Below are 19,877 nucleotides of genomic sequence, written 5' to 3'. Positions count from 1 at the left end.
GGGTGGGGGAAAGGGGAGTTACTGCTCGAAGGGCACCGAGTCTCTGTTAAGGATGATTAAAAACTGGAAACCGATAGTGGTAACAGTTGCAGAACATGGTAAACATAATTAATGTCACTGAATTGCACACGTAAAAAAGGCTGAAATGAAAACCATGCAAAATCTACAAAAAAAAAACTAGAACTAACAAATGAGTTTAACAAGGTCACAAAATTAAAGCCCAATAAAAAAAAAAATCATATCACTGTATACTAGCTACAATTACAAATTAAAAACACAAGTAAACACGTATGTGTATGTGTGTGTGTGACTCACAATAGTATTTAAAAAGACATGAGCTACTTAGGGATTTGTTCAGTGTCCCCAGACCAGCTCTGGATCCGATGGTCTGCTGGGGAGGATTCAGCGGACAGTCCACTCGTGGCTGAGGTTTGTTACAGAAGGGTACACAGCAAAATCAGCAAAGAGGAAAGATACATGGGCCACAGTCTGGAAGAAAGCAGGCGCAGGCTACCAAGAGTCCTCTCCCCTGGAGTCCTATAGGACATGCCAGGTTTCCCCAGCAACAAGCTGTGACGACACGTGTGAAGTGTCCACCAAGGAAGCTGATTAGAGACTCAGTGTCCAGGGCCGTGATGATGGGGGCCGGTCACTTAGATGCCCTCCTCCAGTATTCACCAGAGTCCCAGACTCCCAGAAGGAAAGTAGATGGTCAGCATAAACTGCACTGTTTGCACAGCTTAGACCTCGTGAGCCATTCTCACTCTTCTAGAAAGGGTGGGAACCCTCCCAAAATCCAAGTTCCCAGACAACAGCCAGTGGCCAACCATGCAAGCAGTCCTTTCTAAGGCTAGCGGCCTCAGGCCTGCCTTATTAACTCTTTTCTACACAGGGATAAATTTGGAGGACCTTTGCTACTACCTGATTTCAAAATTTAATCTAAAGCTACGTTAATCAGGACAGTGTGAAAGCCAAAGCCTTAGGGAAGAAACCCGTCTACAGAGCTAACAGCCTACACGAACCACGGCCTCATCTACCCTTCGACCAGAAGAACTGGATGGTGCCCAGCTACCCCTACCGACCATTCTGATCAGGGCCACAATACATGGACCATGATAGAAATGGAGAAAAACACAGAATATAACTCAAATTCTTAAAAAGTCCAGACTTACGGGACCAGTTGAGACTAGAGGACTCCCCGAGACTATCGCCCTGAGATACTTTTTAAACCTTGAACTGAAACTATCCCGAGGTCATCTTTTAGCGAAATAGCAGATTGCACACAAAATAAAGAATATTATCTGTGAGTACAGTGCTCCACTAAGAAACCATCTATATGAGACCAAAAGGTCAACAATAACTCTAAATCAAAGATGAGAATGTAAACGGGCAAGGAAACTAGCTACTGGAAATGGAACAACCAGAAAGCAGTTAAAGACAATGTTGACACAATGTGAAAGACGTAACTAATGTCACTGAACAATTTGTGTAAAAACTGTCAAATGGGAACCTAGTTTGCTTTGTAAACTTTCACTGAAAACACAGTAAAATATTTAAGAAAAGAAAAAAAAAAAAAAAAAAAACCTGGGGGAAGAGACCTATATGGAGCCTCTGAGCAGAAGAGGAAAGGGAGCTTGTACAGGAGCCTGAGAATTCCACACTACGGAGTTGGAACTGTACTTGGAGGACAGTGGGGAACCACTACAGGGTTTTGAGCAGAGAAGTGACCTAAGCAGAACCCTTTTAAAAGAAAATCACCCTCTGAGGACTAGAACTAATGGTGTGTGGAGGCCTAGGACCAGGTTAAATAAATGTTCTCTGAGTCTGTGGGGGAAAAAAAGATAGTGTGATACTGGGATAAGGATGTACATACAGACCAGTAGAACCAGAGAATCCAGAAATAGACAGGGAACAGGCCAGAGAATCCAGAAATAGACAAGGAACAGGCTAGAGAATCCAGAAAGAGACAGGGAACAGGCTAGAGAATCCTGAAATAGACAGGGAACAGGCCAGAGAATCCTGAAATAGACAGGGAACAGGCCAGAGAATCCTGAAATAGACAGGGAACAGGCCAGAGAATCCTGAAATAGACAGGGAACAGGCCAGAGAATCCTGAAATAGACAGGGAACAGGCCAGAGAATCCAGAAATAGACAGGGAACAGGCTAGAGAATCCAGAAGTAGGCAGGGAACAGGCTAGAGAATCCAGAAGTAGACAGGGAACAGGCTAGAGAATCCAGAAGTAGACAGGGAACAGGCTAGAGAATCCAGAAAGAGACAGGGAACAGGCTAGAGAATCCAGAAAGAGACAGGGAACAGGCTAGAGAATCCAGAAAGAGACAGGGAACAGGCTAGAGAATCCAGAAAGAGACAGGGAACAGGCTAGAGAATCCTGAAATAGACAGGGAACAGGATAGAGAATCCAGAAATAGACAGGGAACAGGATAGAGAATCCTGAAGTGGATCTACACACAAATGGTCAATTAGCTTTTAGCACAGGTGCCAAGATAATTCAATGGGAAAAGGTTGTTAATGAGTCTTCCTCCAATTCTGATGCCCCGTTCTTCTTCATTTAATCCAGCTTCTCAGATTATTTGCTCAGCATACAGGTTGAATAGGTACGGTGAAAGGATACAACGCCAACGCACACCTTTCCTGACTTTAAACCAATCAGTATCCCCTTGTTCTGTCCGAACAACTGCCTCTTGATCTGTGTGTAAAGGTTCCTCATGAGCACAATTAAGTGTTCTGGAATTCCCATTCTCCGCAATGTTATCCATAATTTGTTATGATTCACACAATCAAATGCCTTTGCATAGTCAATAAAACACAGGTAAACATCCTTTTGGTATTCTCTGCTTTCAGGCGGGACCCCTCTGACATCAGCAACGATATCCCTGGTTCCATATCCTCTTCTGAAACCAGCCTGAATTTCTGGCAGTTCCGTGTCAATATACTGCTGCAGCCGCTTTTGAATGATCTTCAACAAAATTTTACTTTCCTGTAATATTAATGATATTGTTTGATAATTTCCACATTCAGTTGGATCACCTTTCTTGGGACTAGGCATAAATACGGATGTCTTCCAGTCGGTTGGCCAGGTAGCTGTCTTCCAGATTTCTTGGCATAGACAAGTGTACACTTCCAGCGCTGCATCTGTTTGTTGAAACACCTTAACTGATAATCTGTCAATTCCTGGAGGCTTGTTTTTCACCAATGCCTCCAGTGCAGCTTGGACTTCTTCCTTTGGTACCATCGGTTCCTGGTCATCTGCTACCTCTTGAAATGGCTGAACATAGACCAATTCTTTTTGGTATAATGACTCTGTGTATTTCTTCCATCTTCTTTTGATGCTTCCTGTGTCATTTAGTATTTTCCTCATAAAATCCATCACTATTGCAACTCAAGGCTTGGAGTTTTTCTTCAGTTCTTTCAGCTTGAGAAATGCTGAGTGTATTCCTCCCTTTTGGTTTTCTATCTCCAGGTCTTTGCACATGTCGTTATAATACTTTACTTTGTCTTCTCGAGCTGCCCTTTGAAATCTTTTGTTCAATTCTTTTACTTCATCATTTCTTCCTCTTGCTTTAGCTGCTCTACGTTCAAGAGCAAGTTTAAGAGTCTCTTCTGACATCCATTTTGGTCTTTTCCTTCTTTCCTGTCTTTTTTAACGACCCCTTGATTTCTTCACATATGATGTCCTTGATATCACTCCACAGCACGTCTGGTCTTCGGTCATTGGCGTTCAGCGCGTCAAATCCACTCTTGAAATGGTCTCTAAATTCAGGTGGGATATACTCAAGGTTGTACTTTGCCTCTCATTGAGTTGTTCTAATTTTCTTCAGTATCGACTTGAACTTGCAAAGGAGCAATTGATGGTCTGCTCCACGGTCAGCCGCTGGCGTTGTTCTGACTGATGATGTAGTCGATTTGATTCCTGTGTATTCCATATGGTGAGGTCCATGTGTACAGTCACGGTTTGTGTTGGTGAAAAAAGGTATTTGCAATGAAGTGGTTGGTCTTGCAAAACTCTATCAGGCGATCTACAGCATCATTTCTATCACCAAGGCCATATTTTCCAACTACCGATCCTTCTTTGTTTCCAGTTGTCGCATTCCAATCACCAGTAATTATCAGTGCATCCTGATTGCATGTTTGATCACTTTCAGACTGCAGAAGCTGGTAAAAATCTTCAATTTCTTCATCTTTGGCCTTAGGGGTTGGTGCATATATTTGAACAATGGTCGTATTAACTGCTTTTCCTTGTAGGCGTATGGGTAATTAGTCTATCACTGACAATGCTGTACTTCAGGATAGATCTTGAAATGTTCTTTTTGACAAGGAATGCAATGCCATTCCTCTTCAAGTTGTCATTCCTGGCATAGTAGACCATATGACTGTCTGATTTAAAATGGCCAATACCCGTCCATTTCAGCTCACTAACACCTGGGATATTGATCTTTATGCGTTCCATTTCATTTTTGGTGATTTCCAATTTTCCTAGATTCATACTTCATACATCCACAGATTGAATAGGTATAGTGAAAATATACAACCTTGAAGCACACCTTTCCTGACTTTAAACCACGTAGTAGCCCCTTTATCTGCTCCAACAACTATCCTGAGCTGTTGCCTAGGGATCCAAAAAAGAAAAGTCCTGTTGGCTACAGAAACTGCTCCATGGCTTCCTGCAGAAAAGAAATGCCCAGCACTCCGCTGCTTGCCAGCACTTCCTGGCCTGTACTCTTCCAAATAGACTGGTGCCAAGTATAGCTTCGCATGTGTTTTTGTGAGTCTGGATGCTTGCTAGAGTTAAAACCCCGGCAGACCCTGCAATGGGTGTTTCACAGAAGAGTAAATGCAAATTGCCAGTAAACACAGGAAGAGATGTCCCACCTCTTAAGTTATCAATGGAATGCAAATCCCGTTCTAAAGGAATGCCTGGCACAGAGTAAACACTCGATAAGTACTTGCGGAATGACCTGATGAGATTAACATTAATTCAAATGAGAAAAATTAAGAAGTCTGACGATATCAATACCGAGTGTTGGAGAAGATACATATCAACATGATCACTTTGCACATTGCTGGTAGGCATGGAAATTAGTAAATCACTTTGGAAAACCAATTTGACATTATCTTGTAAAGATGAAAACTCACTTTCCTACAACCCAGAATTCTGCTCCCTAGGTATGCCCAAGGTAAATTCTTATATATGTATGACAGAGGCATGTATCAGAGTGTTCACAGTGAAATTGCTTACATTAGCAAAAACTTACAAACAACCTGAATGCCCAGAGAAAAGACTATGGACATATAAACCGTGGTACTCTTACACAATGGAAGAAGGTACAACAATCGGAATGAAAGATGACAGCTGTGTGAAGCAGCGTGGGTGAACCTGAGCAACACTACACAGAACAAAAACAGAAGTCCCAAAATCTATACGTAGCAATGTCCTTTAAAAAATTATTCATTGTAGTTGGGTGCCATCAAGTCCATTCCAACTCATACCAACCCATGTGACAGAGTAGACTGCCCCATAGGATTTTCTAGACTGTGATCTTCATGGTAGCAGATCACAGGTCTTTCCCCCATTGAGCCACTGGGTGACTTCAAACTGACAACAATTCTGTTAGTAGCTGAGCACTTAACCATTGGCGCCTGTATCTACATCTATAGATAACTGTTTCATCTATCTGTCTGTCTGTCTGTCTGTCTGTCTGTCTGTCTGTCTGTCTTCTTGATCTACTTGTTTCTGAGAGCACTGTGTCTCAATCTCCTACAACTGTGGATTTGTTTATTTCCTCTTACAGTTATGTTAATTTTTGTTTCATTAAGTATTAGAGCTATATTGTTACAGACATATACAGGTTCAGAATTGATTTATCTTCTTGACGAGCTGTTATTTTATCATTAACTACCTCTCTATCTTGAAATGACAAATTCACAGTTGTAGGAGATCCTGACATACCTCTCTCAGAAACAGGTAATGGATGGATAAGTAGACATACAAAGCAATTATATGTACACATTTTTTTGTTTTGTTGGTTTGGTTTTGGGTATACACGTAGATGTAGGTATAGGTATATTTCCCCAACAAATAGAAAAGTACCACCCATGCATGGAATATTTATGAAAATTAATTATGTAACGGGCCACAAATTTTTTTAACAACTTCTGTCTTAGACTGGGTTCTCTAGAAGAGCAAAACCAGTGAAGCCTATATATAAATATACAGAGAGAGATTTATTTCAAGGACATGGCTCATGCAGTTGTAGGGGCTGGCAAGTCCCAAGTTCAGGGGTCAAGCATTAGGCTGGAGGCTTCTCCTGACTCATGTGGTTGGATGGGCTGATGAACCCCAAGTCTGCAGGTCAGGTGGCAGGCTGCTGACTCGCATCTCAAGAACTGGAGGTCAAAGGGTAATGAGTTGGATGCAGGATCGAGAGAGAGTGATATTTGCAGACCATCCATGTATACTAGATACAGGCCACACCGCCAAGAGAAATTCTTCTTTCAACTGATTGGCTGCTTACATCAGATCGTAAGACGAAGGATGATTACACAGTACCTGCCAAACCACTGAGAGTCACGGCCTAGCCAAGTTAACACATAACCTCAGCCATTACAACTTCCAAATAATTTATATCATGCTGACCTTGTTTTCTGGTAATGAAATTAGAAATTAACAATAATAATGTAATATAAATACATTTGGAAACTAAAACACTCTTCATTGGCTATGCCTCGAAGATGAAGTATTTCTCAATAAGGAAGCTTCTGTATTTGGGCAGAACAAATCCTCTATTGTGTGGAACTGTCCTACATAGTGTAGCCTTGGTGGCATAGTAGTTAAAGAGCTTGGCTGCTAACCAAAATGTTGGCAGTTCAAATTCACCAGTTGCTCCTTGGAAACCCTATGAGGCAGTTCTACTCTGTCCTATAAGGTCGCTATGCGTCGGAATCGACTCCACGACAATGGGTTTGTTTTTGTTTTTTTGATCCTACGTAGTGTAGGAGGGCTTAGCATTTCTGCCATGAATGCCCATAGCATCCCACAGTCCTTGTGACAGCCAAAACAGCTGAGGATAAGGAGGAGGAGGAAGGGGCAGCAGCAGCAACAGAGACCATATGGAGCTGTAAAGCTTAAGTTACTTACTATCTGGCCTTTACAGTTTGTGACTCCCACCCCAGGGCGCCATCCCCCTCCCATTCAAGGCCAGTCCCTCCATCCTGGGATATGGATCCTGCTGCTTTCTGTCTCCTTGGGGAATGGGACTCCCCCAATCACCAATGCTTCCTCGCTTGTTCAGTCAGTGGGCTGCCCCTCACTGCAGGTCCCTCACACCTGCTTTCCCCTTCCCTCCCCTTCCCTCCCCCCTCCGTCATCCTCCCCATTCCCCATGCTGCCACACTGGCTTCTGCTCACTGTTCATGCCCTCCACTGGCTTCGGCCTATCGCTGCCCAGAGCAGCTCTTGCTAAGGAATCTCCCATTCAAGGGATACTTGTGTCCCCTCCCTCTTACTTTAAGGTCTCTGGACACTGGACACTGTTGCTGCTGCCCCTTCTTCCTCCCGCCCCTCCTGCAGCTCCTTCACTGCAGGGCTGCGGAGCCGCACTTGACCCGCTTGCTGGATTAAGTCCTATCAACTGATAAAAGTGGGCAACGGTGGTCCAGTGGTAGAATTCTCACCCTCCCTTTTGGAGGCTCCGTTCAATTCCCAGCCAATGCACCTTGTTTGTAGCCACCACCCACCTACCAGTGAAGGCTTTTGTGTTACTGTGACCCCGAACAGGTTTCAACAGAGCTTCCAGATTAAGACGGACTCGGAAGAAAGGCCTGGCAGTCTCTACTACAGAAGGGCAGCCAGTGAAACCCTGTGGATCACAACCGTCCTATCTGCAACTGACCACGAGGCGGCACGGGACCGGGTCGGCGGCTGACCGCGAGGCGGCATTACCTGCCTACAGCCACAGGCTCTGGGACCCTCTTGCATCTCTGTTTTCACCACCTGGGCTGTGGGATAGGCCAGAGTTCTATCCCAAACCCTTATAAGCCAGTTGGACTTATTATAATTTAAAACTACAAACAAAAAATAAAAGAAAAAAATTGTTGCTTCTATGATAACTAAGTTGAATGCTTTAAAAACAATAAAAAGTTGCTGAGCGCCCTTAAAAATAAATAGGAATAGATAATTTTCAGGTTTTCAAGACTTATTGAAAATAAAAGTCCTCATAATCCCACTTCCAAGAGGTAGACATGTTAAAGGTTTGAAATATACGTGTATGTTTGTATGTGAACATGTTTGTGAAAAATGACTTCCTCATGGTAGCGTAATTATGGAGAGTTTAACTAAGTAAACATTATAATTCACAATTTTATAATTTCTGTGTTTGCAGGGCAATGAATTACTTAATGTGGCCCTTCTAGACAAGTAACTCCCACCCAAGTGATCTGATGGGACTGTGCAATTAAGGTAATTCTGGCCCACCAAGGGGACTGGTCAGTTTTGCCTTAAGAGAGAGCCAATTCTAGAGCAGAAGAAGATCTCACCACCACCAAGGAAGAGTAATCAGGAGTGGAGGGCGCCTCCTTTGGACCTGGGACCCCTGCGCTGAGAAGCTCCTGGACCCAGGAGACAGACAGCCGTAACAGTGAAGACGGCGAGACTTGGAGGCAGAAAAACAGTGGCAGGAGAGACTGGCAGGAGAAATCGGCAGGAAACCGCACAGTGGGCTTCCCAGTCCATGGAGTGAGAAGGCTGAGTGCCTTTAGGCGGGAGGCTTGCTGGAGGAGTGGGGTGTCTCAGGGCATTTGGGGGAGCTAGGTTTGCCACCCACAGAGCTAGAGCTGAGCACCTTTGGGCTGAGGCTTGCTGGTGGAGTGGGGTGCCTTTGGGCACTTATTGGCAGAGCTAAAAGAGCTTTGTAACACTTGCCTAATCAGGGCAGAGGCTGAGGGGCCAGAGAGAGGCATGCCTGTGAACACAGCTGGGAAGAAGCTGTCCTGATGGAAGAACTATATCCTGAGTGGTCCTCAACCAGAATTGTAACCTGTTACTTCCCTAATAAATTCCACAGAGTATTGTCTGTGAGTTAGGTGTGGCCACTGCAATGAATTATCAAACCCAGCAGAAAAGTAGAGAGTGCTGTGGGAGGGACAGTTGGTGTCAGAATTGGCAAAAATGGTAGAGAGAGAAGGGATGTCTGATCTCCACCTCACAGGAATCAGTCTTGGGCTGCTGATCTTGATTCTCCTTCCCTTTTGTGAAATTAAAGGCCAGGCGCCGCCCCCGTGCCATTCTTACGATGTATAACTCTTGTGATCAGAAAAACACTACAAAGTAAAAGAAATAATAATGTTGCAAAAAAAATTTTGTGTTGAACTATGAGTACAGGAGACTACTTTTTTTTTTTTAATTGTGCTTTAGATGAAAGTTTACAGCTGAAGTTAATTTCTCATACAAAAATTTATACACACATTGTTATGTGACCCTGGCTGCCATCCTGTAATGCGATGGCACACTCCTCCCTTCCACCCCAGATTTCCAGTGTCCGTTCAAGCAGCTTCTATCCCCTTCTTCCTTCTCATCTCGCCCCTGGACAGGAGCTGCCCATCTTGCCTCATGTATCTACTTGAACTAAGAGGCACACTCTTCACAAGTATCATTTTATGTCTTCTTTTTTTTTTTAGCCCAGTCTATTCTTTGTCTGGCCAATGATCGTAAGCATTTCCTCATGTATCTGTTAGCCACCTGAATGTCTTCTTTGGTGAAGTGTCTGTTCATATGCTTTGCCACTTTTAAATTGGGTTATTTGCCTTTTTGTGTTGAAATTTTGCAGTATATTTTAGGTTTTAGAGATTAGGCCCTGATCAGATGTCGTAGCCAAACATTTTTTCCCAGTCTGTACGTTGTGTTTTTACTCTTTTGGTGAAGTCTTTTGATGGCGTGTTTGATTTTTAGAAGCTTCCAGTTATCTAGTTTCTCTTCTGTGTTTGTGCATTGTTAGTAATGTTTTGTATACTGTTTACACCATATACTAGGGCTCCTGGCATTGTCCCTATTTTTATTTACATAATTTTTATCATTTTAGATTTTACATTTAGGTCTTTGATCCATTTTGAGTTAGTTTTTGTGCATGGTGTGAGGTATGGGTCTTGTTTCATTTTTTTGCCAATGGATATCCAGTTATGCCAGCACCATTTGTTAAAGAGACTGTGTTTTCCCCATTTAATGGACTTTGGGCCTCTGTCAAATATCAGCTGCTCATAGGTAGATGAATTTACATCTGGATTCTCAATTCTGTTCCATTGGTCTATGTGTCTGTTGTACCAGTACCAGGCTGTTTTGACTACCATGGTGGTATAAAAGGTTCTAAAATCAGGCAGTGTGAGGCCTCTTCTTTTTGTCAATGCTTTACTTATCTGGGGCCTCTTCCCTTTCGAAATTAAGTTGGTGATTTGTTTCTCCATCTCATTTAAAAGTGTCGTTGGAATTTGGATGGGGATTGCATTGTGTCTGTAGATTGCTTTGGGTAGAACTGACATTTTCACAATGTTGAGCCTTTCTATCCATGAGCAAGGTATGTTTCTCCAGTTATGTAGGTCTCTTTTGGTTTCTTGCAGTACTGTCTTGTAGTTTTCTTTGTATAGGTCTTTTACGTCTCTGGTTAGATTTATTCCTAAGTAAATTACCTTCTTGGGGGCTATTGTAAATGATATTGATTTGATGATTTCCTCTTCGAAGTTCTCTTTGTTGGTGTAGAGGAATCCAACTGGTTTTTGTATGTTTATCTTGTATCCTGGTACTTGGCTGAAATCTTGTATTAATTCCAATAGTTTTCTTGTGAATTCTTTGGGGTTTTTTGCATATAAGATCATATCATCTGCAAATAGAGGTACTTTTACTCCTTTCTTACCAATTTGGATGCCCTTTATTTCCTTTTCTAGCCTAATTGCTCTGGCTAGGACCTTCAGCACAAAATTGAATAAGAGTGGTGATAAAGGACATCCTTGTCTGGTTCCTGTTCCCAGGGGAAATGCTTTCAGACTCTCCATTTGGGATGATGTTGGCTTTTGTATAAAAAAAAAATAAATGCCCTTTATTACGTTGAAAAATTTCTATTCCTATTTTGCTGAAAGTTTTTATCATGAATGGGTGTTGGACTTTGCCAAATGCCTTTTCTGCATCAATTGATAAGATCATGTGGTTCCTGTCTTTTGTTTTTTTTTTTTTTTTTTTATAATAACTTTTATTAAGCTTCAAGTGAACGTTTACAAATCCAATCAGTCTGTCACATATAAGTTTACATACATCTCACTCCCTACTCCCACTTACTCTCCCCGTCTTGAGTCAGCCCTTTCAGTCTCTCCTTTCTTGACAATTTTGCCGGCTTCCCTCTCTCTCTATCCTCCCATCCCCCCTCCAGACAAGAGTTGCCAACACAATCTCAAGTGTACACCTGATATAATTAGCTCACTCTTCATCAGCGTCTCTCTCCCACCCGCTGACCAGTCCCTTTCATGTCTGATGAGTTGTCTTCAGGGATGGTTCCTGTCCTGTGTCAACAGAAGGTCTGGAGAGCATGACCGCCTCCTGTCTTTTGTTTTATTGATGTGACGGGTTATATTAATTGTTTTTCTAATGTTGAACATCCCTATATTAAAAAAAAAAAAAAAATCCCTGCATACCTAGTATGAATCCCACTTGGTTGTGGTGAATTATTTTTTGATATGTTGTTGAATTCCATTAGCTAGAATTTTGTTGAGGATTTCTGCATCTATGTTCCTGAGGGATATTGGTCTGTAATGTTTTTGTGGTGTCTTTACCTGGCTTTGGTATCAGGCTTATGCTGGCTTCATAGAATGAGTTTGGGAGTATTCCATTCTTTTCTATGCTCTGAAATACCTTTAGTAGTAGTGGTATTAACTCTTCTCTGAAAGTTTGGTAGAATTCTCCAGTGAAGAAGTCAGGGCCAGGGCCTTTGCTTGTTGGGAGTTTTTAATTACCTTTTCAATCTCTTCTTTAATTGTTCTACCTCTGTTTGTGTTAGTTTAGGTAGGTAGGGTGTTTCAGAAATTTGTCCATTTCCTGTAGGTTTTCAAATTCATTGGAATACAATTTTTCATAGTATTCTGTTATGATTCTTTTAATTTCAGTTGGATCTGTTGTGATATCACCCACCTTATTTCTTATTCAGGTTATTTGCCTCCTCTCCTGTTTTTCTTTTGTCCATTTGGCAAATGATTTATCAATTTTGTTGATCTTTTCAAAGAACCAGCTTTTGGCCTTGTTAGCCCTTTCAATTCTTTTTCTATTCTGTTTCATTTAATTCTGCCCTAATTTTTATTATTTCCTTTCTTCTGGTGACCAAGAGCTGCTTTTGCTGCTCTTTTTCTACTCATTCAAGGTGTAGGGTTAATGTTTTAATTCTGGCCCTTTCTTCTTTTTGAATGCGTGCATTTATTGCTATAAATTGAGTTCTGAGCACTGCTTTTGCTGTGTTCTAAATGTTCTGGTAGGATGTGTTTTCTTTCTCATTTGAGTCCATGAATTTCTTTTTTCCATCCTTAATGGGCAAGGCGTTGTTCAGTTCCATGTATTTTTTTTTTTCCTTGCTGTTTGTGTTATTGATTTCTACTTTTATGGCTTTATGGTCAGAGAAGATACTTTGTAATATTTTGATGTTTCGGATTCTGTTAAGGCTTGCTTTGTGGCCTACTATGTGGTCTGTTCTGGAGAATGTTCCATGTGTGTTGGAAAAGAAAGTATACTTGGCTGCTGTTTAGAGTGTTCTGTATATGTCTATGAGATCAAGCTAGTTGACTGTGACATTTAGTTCTTCTATGTCTTCATTGTGCTTCTTTCTGGGTGTTCTGTCCTTCACTGAAAATAGTGTGTTGAAGTCTCCTACTATTATTGTGGAGCTGTCTATTTCTCTTTTCAATGCTGTTAGTTTGTTTTATGCATTATGGTTGTGTCCTCCTGGTGTATTGACCCTTTAATCATTACATAGTGTCCTTCCTTATCCTTTGTGGTGGATTTTGCTTTAAAGTCTATTTCGTCAGAGGATAATATTGCCACTCCTGCTCTTTTCTGACTGTTGTTTCCTTGATACATTTTTTCCATCCTTTGAGTTTTAGTTTGTGCCTTTAAGTCTAAGGTGTGTCTCTTGTAGGCAGCATACAGACAGATCATGTTTTTTTCATCCATTCTGCCACTCTCTGTCTCTTTATTGGTGCATTTAGTCCACTTACAGTCAGCGTAATTATTGATAAATATGAGTTTGGTGCTGTCATTTTGATGTCTTTTTTTGTGTGTGTTGTTCACAGTTTCTTTGTTCCACTTAATTTTCTGTGCCGAGTCATCTTTCTTTGTGCATTTTCTTTTCATCTTTTTCATTGTTGCTGATTTTGTATTTGCTGAGTCTTTATATTTTTCTTGCTTTTTATTTTGATGTGTAGGATTGTTAGTTTCCTTTGTGGTTACCTTAATATTTACCCCTATTTTTCTAAGTTTAAACCAATCTTTTAATTCTTCATATTGCCTTGATTTCCTCTCCATATGAAAGATCTATGACTACATTTTTTAGTCCCTCTTTTTTGTTTTAATGTTGTTGTCTTTTACACATTGATGTCTCTGTTTCCCTGTTTTCAGTGTTTTAGCTTTGATTTATTTTTGTCACTTCCCTGTCTGGGTTGGTATCTGGTTGCTCTGTCTCATGTTCTAGTCTTGGGTTATTATCTGATGTTACTGATTTTCTAACCAGAGGACTCCCTTTAATATTTCTTGTAATTCTGGTTTGGTTTTTACATATTCCTTAAACTTCTGTTTATCTGGAAATGCCCTAATTTCACCATCATATTTGAGACAGTTTTGCTGGATATATAACTCTTGGCTGGCAATTTTTTTCCTTCAAGGTTTTATATATGTCATCCCATCACCTTCTTGTCTGCATGGTTTCTGCTGAGTAGTCTGAGCTTAGTCTTATTGACTCTCCTTTGTTGGTGACTTCATTTATCCCTAACCCATTGACCCATTGCCATCAAGTCAATTTCAACTCATAGCGACCTGATAGGACAGAGTAGAACTGCCCCACATGATTTCCAAGGAGCACCTGGTGGATTCAAACTGCTGATCTTTTGGTTAGCAGCCATAGTTCCTAACCAATACACCACTAGGGTTTCCCATTTATCCCTAGCCTCTCTTAAAATTCTCTTTGTCTTTGGTTTTGGCAAGTTTGATTATAACATGTCTTGGTGACTTTCATTTGGGATCTACCTTGCATGGGGTTCAATGAGCATCTGGGATAGATATCTTCTTATCTTTCACAATATCTGGGAAGTTTTCTGCCATCAAATCTTCAACAATTCTCTCTGTATTTTCTGTTATCCCCCCCGTTCTGGTACTCCAGTCACTTATAGGTTATTCCTCTTTATTGATAGAGTCCCACATAATTCTTAGGGTTTCTTTATTTTTTTTTAATTATTTTATTTGGTTTTCCCTCAAACATGTTGGTGTCGAGTGCTTTATCTTCAGTCTCACTAATTCTGAATTCATTGCCTCAATTCTGCTCCTATGACTTTCTATTGAATTGTCTAATTCTGGAATTTTGTTGTTAATCTTCTGGATTTCTGTTTGCTGTCTGTGGATTCTTGCAGCCTATTAAATTTGTCATTATGCTCTTGTCTAATCTTCTTAAGTTCCTCTAATGCTTTGTCTGTGTGTTCCTTGGCTTGTTCTGCATTTTGCTTGATCTCCTTCATAATCTCTTGAAGAGTTCTGTATATAAATCTTTTGTATTCCACCTCTGGTAATTCTAGGAAGTTCTCTTCATCAGGAAGATTTCTTGATTCTTTGTTTTGGGAGCTTGCTGAAGCCATCATGGTCTGCCTCTTTATATGACTTGGTATTGACTGTTGTCTCTGAGCCATCAATAAGTTATTATATTTATGTTTGTTTACTGTGTCCTAGCTTCTTGTTTTGTTTTGATATGCCCAAATAGGCTGGTCGTGTGACCTAGTTTGATTATTGGTGTCTTTGAAGCTCTCATGTCCTGTCTCCAGGTGGCTAGAGCTGTTACTAGGTATGTGAGCCCAGTAGTCTGTTTACTTTCCTTGTGTGGATTCAGCTCAGGTGTTCAGGTTGTCAGTCACTGAGTGTGTGGTGCAGGCTCTCACCTAGTCCTAGATGAGCAGGGGTGATTGGAGTAGGCACAGGTATCTGGCTCCAGTAGGCGGTCATGCGCTGATCAAGGCAGGGGGCTGACTGCTGCCCCTGAGTGTCTGGGTGGAAGGCATGTCCCTGTTCCCTGCAGCATGTAGTAGGTGGGTTTTGCAGTCAGACTATGGGTACCCAATGCTGTTGCTGTAAGGACTGGAAGTCACCACTTATTCTTGGACCCCTGTCTCAGGTGGTTCAGTGGAGTGGGTACAGCCACCAGTCCTTAGGCCCCTGATGTGGGTAGGTGGGGACACTGCTTAACGGGCAGGGTGGTGTCAAATATCACAAATCTGCCACTCTCCCTTATAGCAGATACAGATGAAAATAGGCTTCAGGTATATACCCTGTTATACTGTGCTAATGTGGGCGTACACTTTTGAAATAGGCCTATACGAGTCTACGCAGGGGTGAAACGCGTTCAAAGTCTGTGGACCCCTTATGCCTGTGCCTAGGCAAAGCGGCTGTGTCTGCCCTGAGTTCCTGGCTTAGGGGAGCTGGCAGATTATTTCTTCCTGTTTGTTAATTTGTTCCCTCTCCAAAGCCAGGAGAATGGCTCAGGACACGCAATGGGTCCTACTTCTGGCCCAGGGAGCAAGCATTTGCTGAGGCAGACTGTGACCCAGAGCAGAGCAGAGAGGGGGGCAGATAAATGGGAGAGAGGAGATACTTATCAAAAGGGTTTTTTTTTTTTTATCTGTGCAGTAGATTAGACACTTGTACTTATCTTTTGCTGACTGAACACTGTTTCTTGCTGGTCCTGGAGGTTTGTGCAGACTCTTTGCCACTTGGCCTCTCCTCATGTGGAAAACTCATCCTGAGCACCACTGCTTGCCTCATCACTTGTGCTAGCTGATCCAGCCTATAGGGTGCCAGTACTGACCAGGTCTGGCAACTCCTCACTGCTTCTGAACTGTCTCTCCCTCCCCCTGCTGCTCAGTCCAATTCCTCAACTTTGTCTTTGATGTTCAGGGCTCTTGGATTGTCATATATAATCAATTCACTTGTTTTTTTGAGTCTTGTTATAAAAGGGACCACAGGAAGCATCTTACCACTCCACCATCTGGCCACACCTCCAAGACTACTTTTTGACAGAAAAGATTGGAAAATATATATATAAATTTAAAAGGATTCCATACTCAGATTAGTTTGCTCAACTTCAAAGAAATCACACTGTAAACAGTAAGTAATGACAGGGAACTCCAGACAACCAACCCACACACCAAAGAAAACAGACTTGATCCTTCATCAAAAAGTCAGTGAGTGAATGCATGTTCCTAGGCTCTAATTAAACTAGAATATAAATAAGTATACTGCCAGTTCTGTGATGGGAACATACATGATTTAACAACCACTGCTTTATGCAAAACTGTGTGATAAAACCCAAAAGACTTATGAACAAATGGAGTTGGGGCATGTCGTAGTTATCTAGTGCTGCTATAACAGAAATACCACAAGCGGATGGTTTTAACAAACCGAAATTTATTCTCTCACAGTTTAGGAGGCTAGCAGTCCAAATCCAGGGTACAAGCTCTAGGGGAAGGCTTTCTTTCTGTCGGCTCTGGGGGAAGGTCCTTGTCTCCATTCAACATCTGTGGGCCTGGCGTTCCTTGGAGATCTCTACGTATGTTGGCATCAATCTTTCCCTGGGTCTAGTAGGTTCTCAGTGCAGGGACCCTGGGTCCAAAGGATGCACTCTGCTCCCAGCTATTCTTTCTTGATGGCAGTAGGTCACTCTTCTCTGCTCGCTTCTCTCTCCTTTATATCTCTTTTACGATAAAAGGTGTGACTCAAGAAAGAACGGTGCATTCCACCCTAATCCTCATTAACATAACCTAATTATGCCTCATTAACACAATGGACAACTCACTTTCAAATGGGATTGCTCAATACACCATGCAAACGAAGTGAGTACATACCATGCAAATGAAGTGACTATAGCCTATTATGCAAACTAAGCATCTGTGGCCTACTGAGAAGGGATTGGTCATTTTGTGGCCCTGGTGGGAGGGCCATGTCTTGAAATTGACAAGGACTTTGTGTATTTTTTTTGTGTGTGTGTGTATATATGCAACCAACCCCACAGAGGTTTTTCAGACAGGAAGCAGATGGAAGCAGAAGGAAGAAAGAGGAGAGAAGAAAGAAGAAGCAGTGAGAGAGGAAGCAAGGAACCTCCTAAAATAGCTGTAACACAGGTCAAGGGTTGTAACACTGAAGATGGCAAAAGGTCCAGAAGGGGCCCTGTGGCAGAATGACAGCAGGGAGACCAAAGGCAGAGAGGCCTGTCCGGAGGGGGCCAAGAGGCAGCCTGTCCTGAAGGGGTGAGATGAATCCTGCACAGCTGAGAGGGGACATGCACGCCAGACAGAAGGGACTGCTTTTTTGCATGGCTGAGAGAGCAGTTCTGCACTGAAGAAGCGAGGAATGTGCTGTCTTCCAGGGAGTGTTCCAGAATGTCTAAACGCCTCCTGATCCTGATTCCAGTTGTAGCTTGTTGATCCCAATCCTAAGTTGTACCCTATTACTTCCTTAATAAACCACTTAACTGTAAGTATGGTTTGTGAGTTATGTGTGGCCATTGCAACGGATTATGAACCCAGCAGAGAAGGACAGAGTGCTGTGGGGAGGACAGCTGGTGTCAGAATTGGTAAAAAGTTTGGTGAATAGAGGTATGTCTGATCTCCACCTCACAGGAATCGGCCTCAGGCTGATGTTGATTGACATTATCCCCCCTCAAGTTGGACACGCTCCCACGCCGCTGCTACTACTACCACTTTACACACTGAGAATAGCTCCTTGCCATGCTCTATACACTCCCAGCCTTTCTGCTGCACTGGGTATAAAATCAAAGTCCCCATGACAACCGGCAGGACCCTATCTGGACCCCTGACTCAGCTCCCCACTCTGTCCCTGGCCAGTCCCACCCCACCACACAGCCTCCCTGATGCCCTCAGCATCACACCCAGATGCCTCAGGGCCTCTGCACTGGCTGTTCTGCAGTCCAGAAGGTGTCATCCCCTAACATCTTTGTTCCTTTTCTTCACTTCTTTCAGGTGTCTTCCCACACGTCACCTGGTCAGACGTCAAGCACCTCCCCCCCGTCACTCTTCTTTCTCCTTGTGGTGCCCATCTCCTCAAGGCCCATCGTCCATCTATCTGTGTATTGCCTGTTGTCCCTGATACAACACTACCTCCGCAGCCGCAAGGCTTCTCCGGCTCCCCGCCAGTGAGAGAAGGGGTTCGAGGCCTGCTGCAGAGTGAATAGCCCAAAAACAGTCCCAAACGAGCAAAGTGAGGCATAAAAGTTACCCAGTGGTAACAAGCAGAGCACGGACCCTCACTCAGGTCTGTCAGACCCCAGGCCCGGTAACCTCTCTGCCCACTGTCTCTTATGCCCAGACCTGTGAACTCCCTCTGGGCAGGGGACAAGGCTGGGGAGCCCCAGTGCACGCCATCCCTCAACAGCTTCCAGCTGGCCAAGTGCCAGGTAGCTCCCAGCCATATAAACAGTGGCCAGAGAGAAAGCAGAGGCTCTGCCATGTCTGGGCTGTACAGCTGTGTCCTCTAGGACCCATGAGAGTGTCTGGCACTTAGAGGGCTTCCAAGTTCCAGGGGCTGAAAAGAAAATGTAGTGACAGCTCCCTGTTTTACACACATTACATGAACCCTCACACAGCAGTATGAGGAAGGAACTTAACTGTCCCCACTGGACAGATGAAGAAACAGAGACACAGAGGGTCGGGGGCCTGCCCTAGCTGACAGTGGGACTGAAGGGATGCTGGGCTTGTAACTGCCCTGTGAGACTGCTTCCTAAGGAGCAGCTAGTGTGATGGGGCAGGGTCCCTAAGGGGTAGCCCGTGAGCTGAGGTCTGAAGGAGGCATGGGGATTAACTGAGGGCATGGCTGGGGCAGTGAAGCTGGCAGCAGCATGGGGTGGGGGCAGGGAAAAGGCAGACCTCTGTGTTGGTGGCCAAGTGCCACACTCCCAACAGACTCTGCCTCCAGCCTCGACCTCAAGGGCCTTTCCTCTGCCCCTCTGCCCAGATCCAGATGGGCAGGGCCTGGAGAGAGAAGCAGGTTCCTACTCTCAGAGCACCTGCCTTCCCTCCCCCTCCAGACCAGTCTGGGGATGACTGGTTCCCAAGGAATCTAGGGGCACGTCTGTCCCAGACACACAGAAGGCCACTTAGCACCTTATGTGTTTCTACTGCTGGTCCACACCACACCTTTTCCAGCTTCAAGGGGGATTCTCTTAGAAAAAAGAAAAAAGGTCAAATAAAAATGCACTCATGCATTTATTGAGCCCCCACTATGTGCAGGGCCTGTGCTGGGCTCTGGGATACAAAACAGGGTGTGTGTAGCCCTGTCCTCCCCCAGGACGTTGCCTGACATCCCTCCCTCATAGCTGTGTAGACAGAGGCTGAAGCAGAGGGGTGAGGCTGCAGTGGGAAGAGAGAGTGAGCAGTTAGCATGCCCAGCTGTGCCCTGACCCCAACAGCTGAGAGTGTGGGGGAATGGCAGGCACAGCCGTGCTGGTTCCTTCCTCTGTCTATTACAGCAAAGCCTGGCATACAGCAGGCACTCACCAAATGTCACAGTGGCCCTTTCACTGTGTGAGGTGGAGACAGAGAGAAGGAGGGGGCTCCGCTGAGGGT

General features: G+C 43.5%; 1 long non-coding RNA gene across 1 annotated transcript in view; it reads right to left on the bottom strand.

The window, feature by feature from the left end:
* Positions 1–19,877, bottom strand: part of LOC126059005 (uncharacterized) — a 30,403-nt gene that overhangs the window by 565 nt on the left and 9,961 nt on the right. The gene's annotated exons all lie outside the window — the stretch shown is intronic.

The sequence above is a fragment of the Elephas maximus genome, chromosome 15 (assembly GCF_024166365.1).
Source record: "Elephas maximus indicus isolate mEleMax1 chromosome 15, mEleMax1 primary haplotype, whole genome shotgun sequence".
Classification (NCBI taxonomy): Eukaryota; Metazoa; Chordata; class Mammalia; order Proboscidea; family Elephantidae; genus Elephas; species Elephas maximus.
Note: the sequence above shows the minus strand (reverse complement) of the source record. Positions and strands in the feature narration are given on the sequence as shown.